This window comes from Cariama cristata, unplaced genomic scaffold, assembly GCF_000690535.1.
Source record: "Cariama cristata isolate BGI_N322 unplaced genomic scaffold, ASM69053v1 scaffold4984, whole genome shotgun sequence".
In the NCBI taxonomy this organism is placed as follows: Eukaryota; Metazoa; Chordata; class Aves; order Cariamiformes; family Cariamidae; genus Cariama; species Cariama cristata.
The window spans coordinates 136,401-151,592 of record NW_009613518.1 but is presented as its reverse complement, the minus strand read 5'-3'; positions in this window follow the sequence as shown (position 1 = coordinate 151,592).

Below are 15,192 nucleotides of genomic sequence, written 5' to 3'. Positions count from 1 at the left end.
TATCAGACTGTCACGTACAGGCTGTACTACGTGCCTACAGCCACCACAGCACTCCCAAAGCGTGGTGAGCACCAGCACATCCCGTAGTTAGCACTCCTCAAGACAACACCTTCCTAGCCATCTCGAGCAACAGAGAGAAGGCACCACAGCAACACTTTCCCACGCTGCAAGGAAAGTATTGCTTCTTTCTCATGCTGCTTTTAAGGGAAAAGATGCAACTTCTCAGAAATCTCACACCCTCTTTTTCCTTGCTAGAAAACAAGCAAGCTGTAATATTACCACTTTAGCCTGCAACACATGTCAATTAGCTGTAGTCATCCCAAACCATGGGACTTACCACTCTGTTTTGATGGGATAATTGGGCACCCATTAGTGCTTGTATGATACGGGAATAGGGTACTGCACCTTCCTAAATCCAAAAAAAAGAAGCTAGCTTGGAAAATACTACCCGAGTCTGGTAACTTGGAGGATGGTTCTGCTACTAGGTGGTGGCATTTTTGAGCCTCTTTTCTTTTCAGTACAGTCTGACACATCCTAATGGAGAACAAAAGTCATGCAGCTTTGGCAGAGCCTAGTTATATTTACTGTTATGGAGGTTTTTTAAAAAAAAGTGCCAGCTTTAAAGCTTTTTTTATATTGTGTGCTAATCTCGTCTCTGCTAGCAGGAAATAAAAGTCACAGAATGAGTCAAAACTATATTTGCTTAAAAGTGAAAGCCCTGCTTCCACATCGGCCATTCTCTATAGTGAAAAGCTTAGGGTAACCAGCATTCAGAAGGTTTAAAAAAAAAAAAAGAGGGGGGAGGCAGACAAGCAAACAAAAATGCCATGTAGCTCTGTGGGGAGCCAGCAAGCAGGAAGGAACTTCAGAGTACTGCACACAAGCAGTAAATGTTGCTCACAAAAGAGATCATACCAGCTTTTTTTCTGGTCACCATCACAAGAACATTTCTAGAAACGGCAATGTGCATGTTCATGTTAAGCATGTATATTGCTGACATAGTCTTGGGTCCTATTTAGCACCCATCCTACAGAAATACCTGCACAGACACGTATTTCTGTGTGGCCATCCCACCAGCCCATCACAGCTGCAGTGTATTTACCATCTATGCAGACTCCAGCAACACTTCGCAGCTGGTTGCTCTGCCCATCAAGCCGGGCTGAGGCAAAACACATGGGAGCGGGCAGGGAGGGTCTGTAGGAGGCAAGAACGTGGGTGTAATGGCTCGAGGACTAAGGAAAGGGGGCTGAGCTGGGAGTCAGGCTACACAGTAGGAGGGCTAGAGCAATACCCTCTATTGAGGTCTCATAAGAGCTGTAATAGGAGGAGTGGGGAACTAGGAGAAAAAAGCAGAGACACAGCTTTGGGGAAACACAGGGAAGAGTTTTGGGATATGCAGGGATGTTGCACCACTGCTCACAGTTCGACCCCCCCTAGCATGCATGTTGTCCCCTTCAAAGCATTTTACAATATTCACCAATTGATCAGTGCAGTGCCCCTGTTCTCTACAGCAAGAAAAGCTTATCTCTGTTGTACCAACATGGAAACCAGTCCAAAGCAATCACAGCTTCTCAGAAACCAGAATTACAGGATACAGTAGGAACTAGAATTAGTACTTACCAGGACTGACTCCCAGCACTCTGCCCCATCCACACTTCTCCCTTCCAGAGAAAGGAGCCCAGGCTATCAGGAAGCTCAATTATACACACCTGCCCCATCACCACCACCAATGGCTGTGAGTAACGCACAGCTGCTGCCTAATAAAGCCAAGACTTAATCAGAGAGTACCAAGCCCAAGTCCCCTTGAAATAATAGTAAAATTTTAAGTATGTTTGTGGAACAGAGACTTTGTCGTACCAAGCCCAAGTCCCCTTGAAATAATAATAAAATTTTAAGTATGTTTGTAGAACAGAGACTTTGTATATGCTTCTTAGAGTTCATCTGGGAGGTATATCTGATCAAAGTTTTAGTTCATGAGCAAAAGCATGACAACAGGATAAGGTGTTTGTCCATTTTTTTTCTGATTTTTGAGCATTCCTGTAAGACTGGAGCGGCAGTGTGAAGGGACACCAACACATGTGCTGCTAGTTAAATCTTTGTCCTCTCCCTCAGCCCCTTGCAGAAGTGCTTGTGGAGCAGGAACCGCTCAGGAAATAACAGGGTGCTGCATACAGCTCAGTCCTCAGCTTCGGATAGTGCTTGTGGACAAACAAAAATGCACAAAGTGGGTACAGGCTCCTGACATATCTTTTCAAGCCTCAAGCTGCCCAGCTCAGTTAGTTAAAATGATGTCCTCGAGGTAGCTGAACACCAACTATGAAACACAGTCAGGAAAAGAGAGATTTGGGTCAACCCCTGTTGCTGCAGAGGCCCCACCATCCATGTTTAACACCAGCTCAATTCTCTCTCTGCTACAGTCACCTCAGACAATCCTGCCGGGTGTTTGGAGATCGGGAGGTCTCAAAGCACTGGGTGGTCGTGGCTCCAAATCATGCACACAGGGGCAGGGGGACAAAATGTCTGTATGGTTTTATAGTCACCCATGGATGAAAGCAACAGGGTGACACAGTGCTTTGGACAGGATTCCTTGACACAGAAGGTCCCTTTCAGGTTATGTTTCCTCTGTTTTCATGCTTAGGTTTGTATTTACACAAAAACCCACTGGCCTTCATGGTGCTTTTATTTCTGCTTGGATATTCCGCCTGCTTAAAACATACCCACAAGGACATTGACTTTGGTCACGGGCCCCACGGAGACCCTCGATGTTTGCGTCCGTGTGGGAGCATCATGGAAAGGTGAGATGAATGAGCTATCAAAGAGTGACATTAGCGTACATGAAATCCCAATGGACCCACTCTCATGCTGTTAAACTACCGCAAACTGAGGACACAATTTTCAAACACGGCCTCCCCAGGAGACTTCATGTGCTTTATATGCTTCAAACCTTGTTTTGTTGGGAAAATTTAATTTCACAGTAGGCCTGCTGAGACAGGAGTGGGGAAGGAACCTGATGTTTTTCAGCCTTTCTTCAGGAGTGTACATTCATGTCACAACTTTGTCCTTCCCTTCCAGAGGACCTAGGAGTGCAGTCCATCTGGGCTCACAAGACACAGCCTTATTTTGCTCTGTCTTGCAAGAAGCTGCCGAAATTTTGCCCAGAAATCGCCCCATTTTACGGTACACTTATTAAAATCTCAGCATACAGGACGGCATAGGTAAAGCAGGAAGCCATGTCCCATTTTCCATCCTCTAAGTGTCTGCTTTTTCTACACCACAAGTCTAGGAAACCAGGCTGCTGCTGCCAAGATGAACACTGGGGCATACAGAGAAAAAGTTATTGAGTGATGGGCTTGGCTCCACCAGCCCTTCTCATCCTCTTCCTCGGTAGCCATACAAGGGGCAGCAAGCCCAGATTTGGAAATCCATCTTACCCCTTCACCTTCTCTTGCCCACATTCAAACTTTTCCTTTAGCAGGCAAACTCTGGATCTGACCTCACTTGCATCCCACTTCTTGACTTACTCTGCGAGGGAGTTTGCAGCGGAGCCTGCGCAAACAGTTTAGCGTTTGGGTAGACGGGACAGCTGCAGTGGCTTTAAATGAAGTCAGGTACCCACCCAGGCCAGATCAGCTCCTCTGCCAGCATCAGTACCTCTTGCCTCATTGCCCAGGGTATCTCCTGTGCTCTAACCATACCTGTCCAAAGTGCCCAGTCCTGCCACTCAAAACATTACCACCAGCTGACATGGAATATAGCTACATTTCCCTCCAGGGACGTATCTTTCTGTCTTATCTGAAGGAAAAGGAGAGGAAAAGAAACATGAGCACAAACCCTCAGGAGAAGCATCTCTTTCCAACTAAAGGCCCTTCCATTCTGCTTCATACATGCTGTGTCTTGATCTACCTGTAAAGCCATGTGCACCTCAAATGGATTTCAGAATGGGGCATGATTTCATGGGAATCAGGAGAACTTAAATCTGTTCCTGTCCCTGCCAATGAACTGTGGCCTTAGTTGGAGCATTTCCCTCTTCTCCTCTTTCCACTTTTTTCAGATTGAAATTCTTTCACAATTTCACAATAATAATAATTTTACAATAATTTCACAATAATTTCACAAACCAGCTCTGCTGCTGAATGGAGCCGTCATTCCCGCTGCCTTACCCGTAAAGCCTGCACAGCTGTGAGCAAACCACGGCAATGACCCTGGTTAAAAATACACCTCTTTTTGGTTTTTTTTTCCTGTTTTGGGGACTTCTTAGAGCTTGTGCTGGAAGAAGGACAAGGGAAGGGAGCAAAGGCAGAAAATTTATCCTGCTCCTTGTCTGACAGGCGCTTGTGAAAAGATCGCTCATGCACACGGTCTGCAGCAAGAAGCACGCTCCTAACCTGCCTGCCCTGAGATGCTCTCAGACCGGAGCTCACAGCCAGCAGGCCTGGACCCTGCCTTGTCCCGAGTTTCCAGATTTATACTATGCCTCCATGAAGCACTCTTAGAAAAAATAAATAACCATGAGATAGATGCATATATCAGATAGCCATGCTCACGCACCCTGAAAACATACCCAGACCCAACACTTTCTGGTGGCTTACAAAGTACAGTCAGCACCTGGCGAAGGCTCACAGGGTGTTGAGGTGCATAACCCCCTCCCCATCCTCTCTTCTCCAAAGCACTGTTGAAGAGGGAAAGAAAACGAACAAGCACAGGGGAAAACATGCTTGAAATTGGACAAACCCAAGATGTACTTCAAAGGCTTCACAGTACCAGACAGAAACAGTAAGGCTCAGATGTATTTAACATCATGTTAATACTCAGCCTCATACCCTAATGAGAAGCAGTGTGACATTATTTATTCATTCTCAAATAATTTACTTCTGTAATGGTGAGCCTGCACTATGGCTCCAGCAGAATCGTATTTTTCTTACCAGCTGTGATGAAGTTGGTTTCACAGGAGCGCTCTCCCAGTTGTAATGAGCTGCCTGTCTCCTGCCACTGCAACCCAGTGAGAGAAATAAGACCAGCTGAGAAATACTTTATACTTTGATCTGTCTCAACAAATCAGTTCAAGAGCTCTAAAACAGAAACCCCAGAGAGAGGGAAGGGGAAGAGGAGAAGTTCAAGCAGGGAAGTTTTAAAGCTGTATTTGATTTGTTTCACTAGAGCTGTGGTAGTTAAAAAAAAAAAAAAAAATCACATCTGTCCATCTTTTTTGAGCTTTCTCAGCTCTCTCTGGTCCTACTACACTCCAAACTTTGGACAACTTTATTTTGCTGATAACCAAAAGAACAAATATATACTTTTATATATATAAAAACCTGACACCTTGAAAAGCCAGGTTCTATAAGCTGGCTGAGTTGGGTTTCTCCTGTTACCAATATATCAACAGCCCTGTTATCCACCTCTTAGGAGAAAAAACGAATTGAACAAGAAAGTACAGTAACAGAAGGCAAGGGTGGAACCGCACAGGTTTTGCTCCTTGCCTTTGAAGTTAAGCTGCTCTGAATGAGCAAGGCATGAATCCTACCTCTGGGATTCATCCTGCACCCGCCTTTGCAACGCTGGGGATGAGGAATTCATTACAGCCCTCAGCATTACTGTGCTGATGTCTCCTGGTTTTAACATCAGCTGCGTGGAGGAACTTTGTATTTCTCTTGCACTTTTGCACTCTTTTTATCTTCTGGTTTTTTTTCTTGCCTGCTAACTTGCTGCATGAGCTTGGTCAAACTCCTTCACCCAAGTGGCTCCATCTGCTAAGAAATGATGAGGCTAAGCTCCTTACACAGGGAGTACACAATGAAACATCTGGGGAAAATTATTATCAAGAATTTGGTGCCATCAGAGAGGGTTTCCTCTATGATCAGCAGTCTCTGAAAGTGGGTAGGAATTTTAAGACTTGTAGTAAAAGAGAACAGAAATTAGCAGGAAAAAGCAGATTTCAGTCACAAAGCTCCACATTATCAACATCCAAAACTGTCCTCATTTTCCCATATGTCAATGCCACTCCTGCTATTTCTAGGTACCAGCAGACACTAGAAGTTGAATCTGTGCATGAAGATGGCCACAGATGTGCAAACTGGTGATGCCTTAATGCGAGTTCACGGCTCTAGCTCACATGAGTATTACATTGTGTAAAACAGGGAATTGCAAGGACTTTGTAAATCTGCTCCCTGAGACGGCAGCTTTCCTGCGCATCCGTGTCCTGTAACGGACAGCTGTGCTGCACACATTCAACCAGAATGCTCTTTCAAAGAGAAATGCCAATTAAAGTCACATTTGGTATCTCGTGTATTTTAGCCAAAAGCATATTAGCTAGCCTGAGTGCCAACAGCATGTAAGATCACTTATGTTAGGGGGAAAATATATTTTCCAGTGTTTTGGCTGGTTTTGTACTTTTAATACCACATTTCATTTCCAAGAGCATTTTGTAGCTATGAAGATTGTTTTAAGAAAAAACAAACAAACAAACAAACAAAAACAAAACAAAAAACCAAACCAAAAACATTTTAAGGTCAGGAAAAAATTCAGGAAGAAATTCTGAGGTGGTGACAGTGCTTCCCTTCTAGTTGATGTTTGATGGTCAAAGGCATTTTAAGAAAAAATGCATAGGTGAGAAAGAATGCGTAAGAGGGGGAAAGAAAAATGAGTGAATAAATAAAAAGCACTCAAGTACAACACTAAATTAGCTAATTATTTACACTTGTCCTTGCTGGTTTTGGTGTTTGCCACTAATTTAGGTGCACTGATAGCAGAGATGTAACAAACCTGGAACGCAGCACCATTTTAATTAGCTGGGTTTTCAGAAGGACTTCAGATCAGTGTAAAACGACTTCCATATGTGTCCTATCTCTTTCTATAGAATCACAATGGAAATGACATGATTTGGAAATTATATAGAATCATAATGGGAATGACACGGGTCAAAAAAATGCTGCTACCTTATATAGTAGCATCCAATGCGTTAAACACAAGTGTGTCCCAGTGCTGCTCTCCTCCCCGTAGCTTGCAGCCCAACATTTCTGAGGGGACACAAAGTCACTGCTCTCCAAACCGTAGCGCGAGCTGATGTTTAAGAGCATAGCACGGCACGACCGGAGCCCAGCAGCATGCCGGGGCAGGAGCCTCGCGTCCTGCCTTGGCATCGACCCGTCAGCGCACCGCTCCGGTTTGCAGGAGAGCACACGTCTTTGGGGAGAAGGTGTCTGCTCTGACTGAGATTGGAAAAATTGGCTGAGATTGGAAAAATAACCCTGGCAAAGTTGTTCTGTCCGTTCCGTAGAGAGCGCAGCTCCGGATCCCAGCGCCACGGGCACTGGGGACTCCTTGCCTGGTTGGACCCCTGTAAGTAAGCAAGAAACAAATGGAGGATTAAGTGTCGCGGCAGATTACTGAGCGGGACGCCTGCTTTATCATGACTCTGAGCTTCGCAGATGCCAGGACGGCTCGGTCCACGCAAGGGACCAGAAGGTCACATAGCTGCATGTCTAGGGCCATCGGCGGTAGGCACAATTTGCAAGCTCAGTGTGGACGTGAACCAAAGCTGATTGACAGGAATGTGCATCTGTCGAGGCAGTTGGGCCCGCAGATGACATTCGTTGCTATCTGAAAGCCACCGACAACGTAGGTCTCTGCTGTCAGGGTCTTAACTCCTGCGTAGGCTGGCGTGGGACCCAGATTCTCTTACAAGCTGTCAGCCACCGTTTCACTCTGAAACGGACCAGCTGAGAAGCCAGACACAGATAAATGACTGCTGAGAAGAAATACAGTGGGTAACAGGCTGGAAACGAGAACGGTTGTGACCCTTGGTTTCCTGGGCTTCACAGAATTGCACTGAATTGAAAGCCCTTGCTCCGTTATCTGTCAGTGGGAAAGATCACATCCCAGCACCTCCCCTTGGTCTTCCCCCAGCTCAAGATTTTTACTAATTCCAAAGAAATCAGTCATTCTGTGAGCGAGCATCCCAGACCTTCAGGCCTTTTCTCCAACTACTACCCATGAGACACACGGCACTGATTCATTTTAAAAAGGCTGTGCTCCACTTCGGTAAAATATTGGGGGGGGTGTGGGGGGGTGCGTTTTAATGATAGTCGGCACAGGGCGTTGGCCATGCAGTAGTTGTCATTGGTCTACCCGGAATGATTTCCGTGCCCTGGGTATCATTTATCCCACTTCTTGCTGTCTAGGAGGTAGATGTCAAGCTGCACTAATTATCTCTGCTCCCCTGTTGTCAGCAGAGAGAGGAATGGGGACTTGCACAGAGCGATTCATTCCACCCTAGAATATTGCATCCTCACAGATCTCTGTAAAGGGTATGTCTTTATCATGAAAAACCGATCATAATAGCTCTTCTAATGAAAGCAGCAGCAGCAAAGGGAAATGTTCTTTGTCGGTAGCACAGGGTGAGACTCTCTAATGGTGCCTTTTCTGCCTGTGTTTCTGTGTGAGCTCAAAAGATCGGTCCTCTCCCACAGATCCAGTCCCACAGTGTGGTTATTAGCATCTGTTTCATCTCCCTTCTGGATCTCTCGGGTGCCAGAGCGCTAGGCATCCTTTTTCTACTGATCTTACACATAGTGCTGATATTAGAAATGCCCTCCCTGGCACCTTGCATACGGCCACAGCTCTCTTTTTTGTGCTTCTGCTGTACAAAGAGCACTACAACGCTGTCCGTAATAGGCACAGGGAACAGGCAGCCGAGGTATGACGTCATTTGCAAGCCACGTTGTCATCAGGTCACCCACGTCTCCCACACTGGTGCTGTGCCTTCCCAAGGAAGCACGAGTGCAGGCTCCTCACTTGAGCCAGCAGCTTCAGAGACTCGGCCACGCTGCTCTCCAGGGGACCCAGCACACGTGCCCGAAGCCCACAGCAGCATCTCATCTGCTCCGACCCTCCTCCCGCGCTCCCAAAACCCAGCCACCCTCACACCTCTCTCACGCAACCTGCAAGCCCTTTGTTTTCTGTGTCCGACGTCGCAGAGCTCCTTTAACCCCAGCTCCCACCACTACAGGCTTATTTACCTGGAAAAAAAACGGGCAGCCCGAAAAGGAAGGGAAAAGGGAAAAAAAAAAAAAAAAAAGTAGTAAAATGTCGCTTTTAGCCACTGGTACCTGTCTCGCAGCATCCACAGAGCTCGTCACAGCGGAGTACAGCAAAAAGGCTGGCTGCTGCAGCTTGCTCTCAGGTATCTCTGCTGCTTTAGCACGCAGAAGAAATTTTCAGTTCTCACCAAAAAAGTGTATTTCTTTGCACAAAAATGTTTTAAAAGAGCCACTGGTACCTTTGTAGTTAAACCTCACTCTCTGTTTAAAAAAAAAACAACAAACCAACACTATGCTTTATTGATGAGAAGAGTGGTCATAAATTAGAGTTATACCAGAAGGGTCCTGCGCTGGATGAGTGCTTTGAAAAAATTGCAGCTTCCCTTTACATGCTTGTACTTGGACAACGTTAGTTACTCTCACAGACAGACATTCTTGCTAAACAGATACATACATCTGTGCAGACAATTAGCCTTCCCACTAAAAAAAAAAAAAAGCTTTGATCCAAACCCCAATTATTTCTTAAGCAAAGAGGGGCAGGCAATGCTTCTGCTTCTGTACCACAGAGCATCTGCTGCAGAGCCAGGCAGCTTTCTAAAAAATACAGCCCAAGTCCAGAGGAGCGTAGAAGCATATGAATAAATAATAGAACAACTCTCAGATCAGAATTTTTCCTATGCTGTATGAATGCTTCATGTCCAGAGCTCATTCCACTGCTGTGTGACAGCTCTGATGTCTGCAACATCTTTATTCACACATCAGCAGTAACTCCTTCCACCACATGCCGACTACAGATAATCTTCAAGTCCCAATGGACTGGGAAGATAAAATCTGTTCAAGAAATACTTAAAACGGACCTTTTTCCTGCCCCCCCTCTACCCCCAGGGCATCAGGAAGGATCCAGATTTATCCAAGCATCCGAATTTACCCGAGTGTCTTCCATGTAATTTGGACCCCTTTGTAGTTTCTGAAACACTCCCTGATAATTTCAGCCTAGTGGAAGATGGCAGCGAGCCCCCTGACATGTGGTTTTCTGATACCCGTGCCAATAAAAGACATATCCAGCTGTGCACGGCCCGTAGTCACGGGAATATGTTGCCCAACAGAGTCATGCACCCAGTCGGAAGCAGGACGGCGGATGCCTGGAGCAGTTCTGAATTACAGCGCGCTGCACATCTCGGTGCTGCATCTGTAGGGATGAAACAAACTGGAAGAGTGGCCGTTAACCCACCCAGGAGCTTGGTTCAAGCGCCGTGTGTGAGCTTCATGCAAATGCATTCCTCTTTGCTTCGCGTGAGAGACACCTCGCCTCAAGCTTCAGTGTAGTCAGGACCTGAACCTCGGTGAAAATTTGGGTCAGGGAGATTCTGGATGCTGGTTGGCCTCCGTTTCACTTACTGTTAATGCGATTAACTGAGAGTGTACATGTGAATTGCTCTAAATGGTTATTTATAGGAAGCCTACAAATATCCAGCACTTTGCCTTAAGGTCTGATCTCCTGGCCTTTACAATGGGTGGCACAGCCTGAGGCATTGAAAGTAATCTCTTTTTTTTTTTTTTCCCCCTGTGGAAATATTCTCTAACGTATTTGAGAACTTTTTATCTCAAAGGCAGAATTTGTCCAGAGTCACCATTTAAGGATTGATCTCAATGTCATTTTTTTTTTCCCTCCTTGGTTCTTAGATAAGATCATTTGTTGTGCAAATAACTGCACGAAATTTTGCACATCAAAGGATTGCAACGTGACCACCCACCTCCTGACATCGTGTCCCGTCACTAAATCGTGCCCTCAATGAATCAGCAACACTTAGCTTGGAAAACAGGAGCGTGGTTCATGACAAATTTTGTAAAACCTTTGTTTTTAATTGAAAGGCTTTAGAAAAAAAACCAAACGATTCTTTTTTTCTCTGTCACAAAAATTTTTACACACACACAGACATGCACAGAAGCGCTTTTCCCCAACAAGCTCCACCTGGCATAAGATTTGGTCCTGGTGAGATCAAAGTTAGTGGGAGCCAAGTAGAAAATGTCCAGTCTTGCCAACTATCAATTCACCTGGTCTTCCTATCGCACTCGGTGGCCACTGCCTAAAAAAAAAAAATTACCAAAGGATTTTATGGACGTCAGTTTTCCATGCAGCTACAAGCAGCTTTGCACGATGGTGGAGATGATCTAGTTTAGATTTGCAAGCAAAACCTGGGTATGGCAGGTGCCTTGATTCACCCCCGTATGATTCACCCTTAGGGTTAAAAAAACCCCATGTAGCCCTGGGAACTGTGAATTCTGCTTTTTACCTCAAGATACAGAGCACTCTTCGAGGAAAGCTTTTTAAAGCATTCCTCTAGGGATATATTTAGTAGAGTTCAGTGGAGATAATTTCTGTACTGGGGAGCATATATCTTTGCTGTAACATTATCTTCTACTTACATTTCCATTTTGCAACTGTCTTTTGTAAAGCTGCACCCAAAACATAAAAGGCAAAGTTTGGGGTTTTTTTTTACTTATTTTCCTAGATCTGCAGCCCTCAAAATTATTCCTTAAAAACACAAGGATGAACTGTGATGTAGTGCTTCATTAAGCACATGTAGGTTGCAGCTGATCCCAAACAAAAAACAGGGAAGAATTCAATAGCGCTTTTATACAAACCATCCATAAGTTTACCCAGAACACCTGTTATTCTTCAGCTTGAAAGCTGATCTCAAGTGCTCTCTTGCAGTTGATTCCTGTGATTCCTACATCAATTAACCTCTGTTAGGTCAATGACAAAGCACGATAAAAACCCACTCTTAGTAACAACTACACCTGATGCTCAGAAAAGCCAGGACTTCTGACATGGAATAATGGATTATATACAAAATGCCACCTGAAAAAAAATATTTCAATTATTATCGACTACAGCAAACAACCCTTAGCACAAAAGCATTGCTCATGCATAATTAACCTTTACAACAACAACGTACAATTATATGCTACAAAGAAGAAATGAAAGATGATGAGAAGATCATGAGGCACTTCCCACTGGGAGGTTTGGTTCACCCCCAGCAGGGTATTACATCCGACTCTGAAGAGCAGAACAAGCAGCTGTGTAAGGCCAGCCGTAGGTACTCATGCAGTCGGGGGCACCTGACACTAAACAAAGTGCAGAAAATGAACCCAAGGTTAGCCTCACCTCCTCCTTCTGGGCCTTACCGGTTTTGTTAAAGGATGGACTTTGTCAGATGATACCAAATATTTTTATTATTTGCTTATTAAGGATTGGGTAACAAATACTGCTTTACGGACTCGCCCTATTCGTTCAGGACAGACGTCCATCCCCAGTCCAGTACTCATCTCTAAGAGTGTCTGGGGAAAGGTTTAAGACTGGGGCAATGATACGGTGACATTTCCTTAGGCTCTTCCCTGCCTCTCTGAATGAGACACTGGCTGCCGCTATTTAACAGCCTTCCGTAAAACTGGCTTCTCTGGCCTTGTCCACCCATTTCTGAAACCTCACGTAACATCCCGCAGCAAGGAACGCCACAGGTTGTCTATATACTTTATGGGGGAAAAAGAGCTCTTCTGTTTGTTTGGAGACTGCTGCTTTAATGAGCAATTTTATTTTTTTTTCTTACGTCCCCTTGTCCTTGTATCAGGAGAGGTAATGGGGAGTCATCCCCTTCCACAGTTGGTGGGACACTGACAAAAGAGCCAGAAGAGCAGGGTTTGATTTCCCCCTCTTATGTGCACTGGAAAGCAGTATTTTTAGCAGTATTCAACCCAAAGCTGAACTCTGCAAAACATGTAGCAGTACAGCAATAGTCCATGCCACTCACTGAATGCTGGGCCAACCATCCTCAGAAACACTGTCTGGCATTAGTTATTTAATCATCAGTCCACTGCCTCAAAGGCTCGTTACATCCACTTTTTCTGAAGAATGAAAGGAACCAGCAGGGAAGACAGCCAATTCCAACAACAAACCAGGGGCAGAAATTCAACTAGAAATGGGGATCTTTTACCCTGTTTTGGGAGCAGGCATCCCCAAAACTGCTGCATCACCCATATTATGGTAGGCGCAGGTGATGTGCGCACAGTGAGGCTTCTTCCCCTCCAAAACACTCAAGGCGTTTCTGTTGCCTGCCACGCAGCTTTGAGTAGCGCTTGAGGGTCGTAGGATTGCTGTCGAAGCACTAGTCAGAGCTTGGCTCAGTGTTTGCCCTAAGTTGGCCACTGCCTAAGTCTAAATGGTGATGTCCTACGCCAGGATGTAAGTTTAGACAACATGAGCTAAGCAGGTGTTGAAGCTGTGAGCATTTCTAAAGCATCATCTCTGAGCTAAACGTGAGTGGCATATTCCTGAAAACTAAGGAAACTCGTCTTTCTCTTCCTTGCCCGTCAAGAGAGGAGTTCTGGGAGACAGCAAGCCAAAGCTCCCAGCCCTGAGGAGGCATCGCCCTCCACCAGAACCTCTCCACTGACTGTTAAGGGATGAAACTGGTTTCTCTGCAGTCAGCCCAAAGGGACAAGGCATGCCACAGCTCAACAGCCTTGTGAACGGGAGGGCGGAAAGGATGCTGAGCGGTGCTGCATTTTGCATCGTCTTTGGGAACGCCAGTGAAACAATCGCATTGAAGCACTCCACGGCCGTGCCAGGGCAGGTTGACTCACTACGGAGCAGCTAACGGGGCAGAGAGAAAGATGCTCTGGGCACGCTACAGCCTCCCTGCACATTTCCATTCCTGGCTGCTGGGATAATTTATGGAGTCTTCCTTCGGCACAGGAGGCTGTTCACACAGAGTTAAACAGAAACATAAGGCAATACGGTTTTAGAAGGAAATCATGGACTTCTTGGGCAGCACAAAGGGCAAAACAACAGCAAATGGCATCTGGCTTCGGTTAGGATGTACAGCCTCTGCAAATTACAGCTCGAATTAATTAGACTAATCCAAAAGACTGATCAGTGTAATCTCACGCAGTCAGCTTAACTCAGGATATGCCTCTTTGGTTTCTCTGTATAATATAAATTAAAACAACAGTGGCAAATTAAACATGTATGGGGCCCTGGGACAACTTTCCATCAGCTTCAGAATATAAAAAAGAAGGAGCCAGCAATATACAACTACCAAAGCGAGTATGCAGCAGGTAAAGGGAAAACACAACACACAGTCCCTAGCACCACACACAGAGCAGCTGCCTGAGCCTGCCGAATTCCAGGGGAAGATCGGAGAAAACCAAGTGACAGGGCAGCCCCCCAGGAGAGGAACATCTCCTGTAAATCGTTTCACTGCTGCGCGTTGGACTCTGAATCCAAGGTGACCAACTGCTGAGTGGCTTGAACTAAGTTTGGCCAGGTGAGTCTAAGAGCAGTCCTCTTACGGAGATCGCCTACAAAATATTTCAAAGGATTGAGAAAAAAAAGCACTGAGCTTCACCTACCCATTTTTGTTATATGTATTTGCAGGTCACGTCTTTTTTCCTCCTCCTCACCTTCTGACAATGCTGAAACATCTCTGGTTTAATAGCAGAAGGCTGCTAAGCAATCCAGTTAAGAATATTTTTATTAGCGAACAAAAAGTTTAGGAGAAAGACTTAAAAACATTGTATGATTAAAAAAACAAAATTAGATAATAGTCATCTTCAAATATAAATTATTCTACTGGCATAAAGCAAATACGTGCACCACCACGTGAAATGTCTCCCCCGTGTATACGATACCTTAATAATTAGGGCATTCTCCATAGCTGAGGGAGATCAAATTGAGTTTCCTTGTGTGCCTAAGGAGATTCAAACTCTTTGCAGGGCGAGACAATCAGAGGATGTAGGCCATTCTGACGTGGGTGTAGCTGCGACCCCCCTCTGAAACTGCTCAATTTTACGTAAAACGTTAAAGCCTCCTCGGAGCAGGAAGGGGCATTAATGTGCGGGGAGGTGCTGTGGCCACAGGGCCGAGAGAATCGGTCAGCGGGACCCCTGCTCCCACAGCCACGGACGTGACTGACACAAACTGGTCACTGAACTGGCAGAGACAGGCACGGCATGGGAAGTCACGGCCATGGTCAGTCGTGGGATACGCCGTTTGCCAAGGGGACATGACCAAGCGTGGCATGAGGGCATGAGGAGATGCTCTCTTTACAGAAGCAAGATTCCTAGGCTTTGCTTTTTGACTCCCTTCCCCATCATT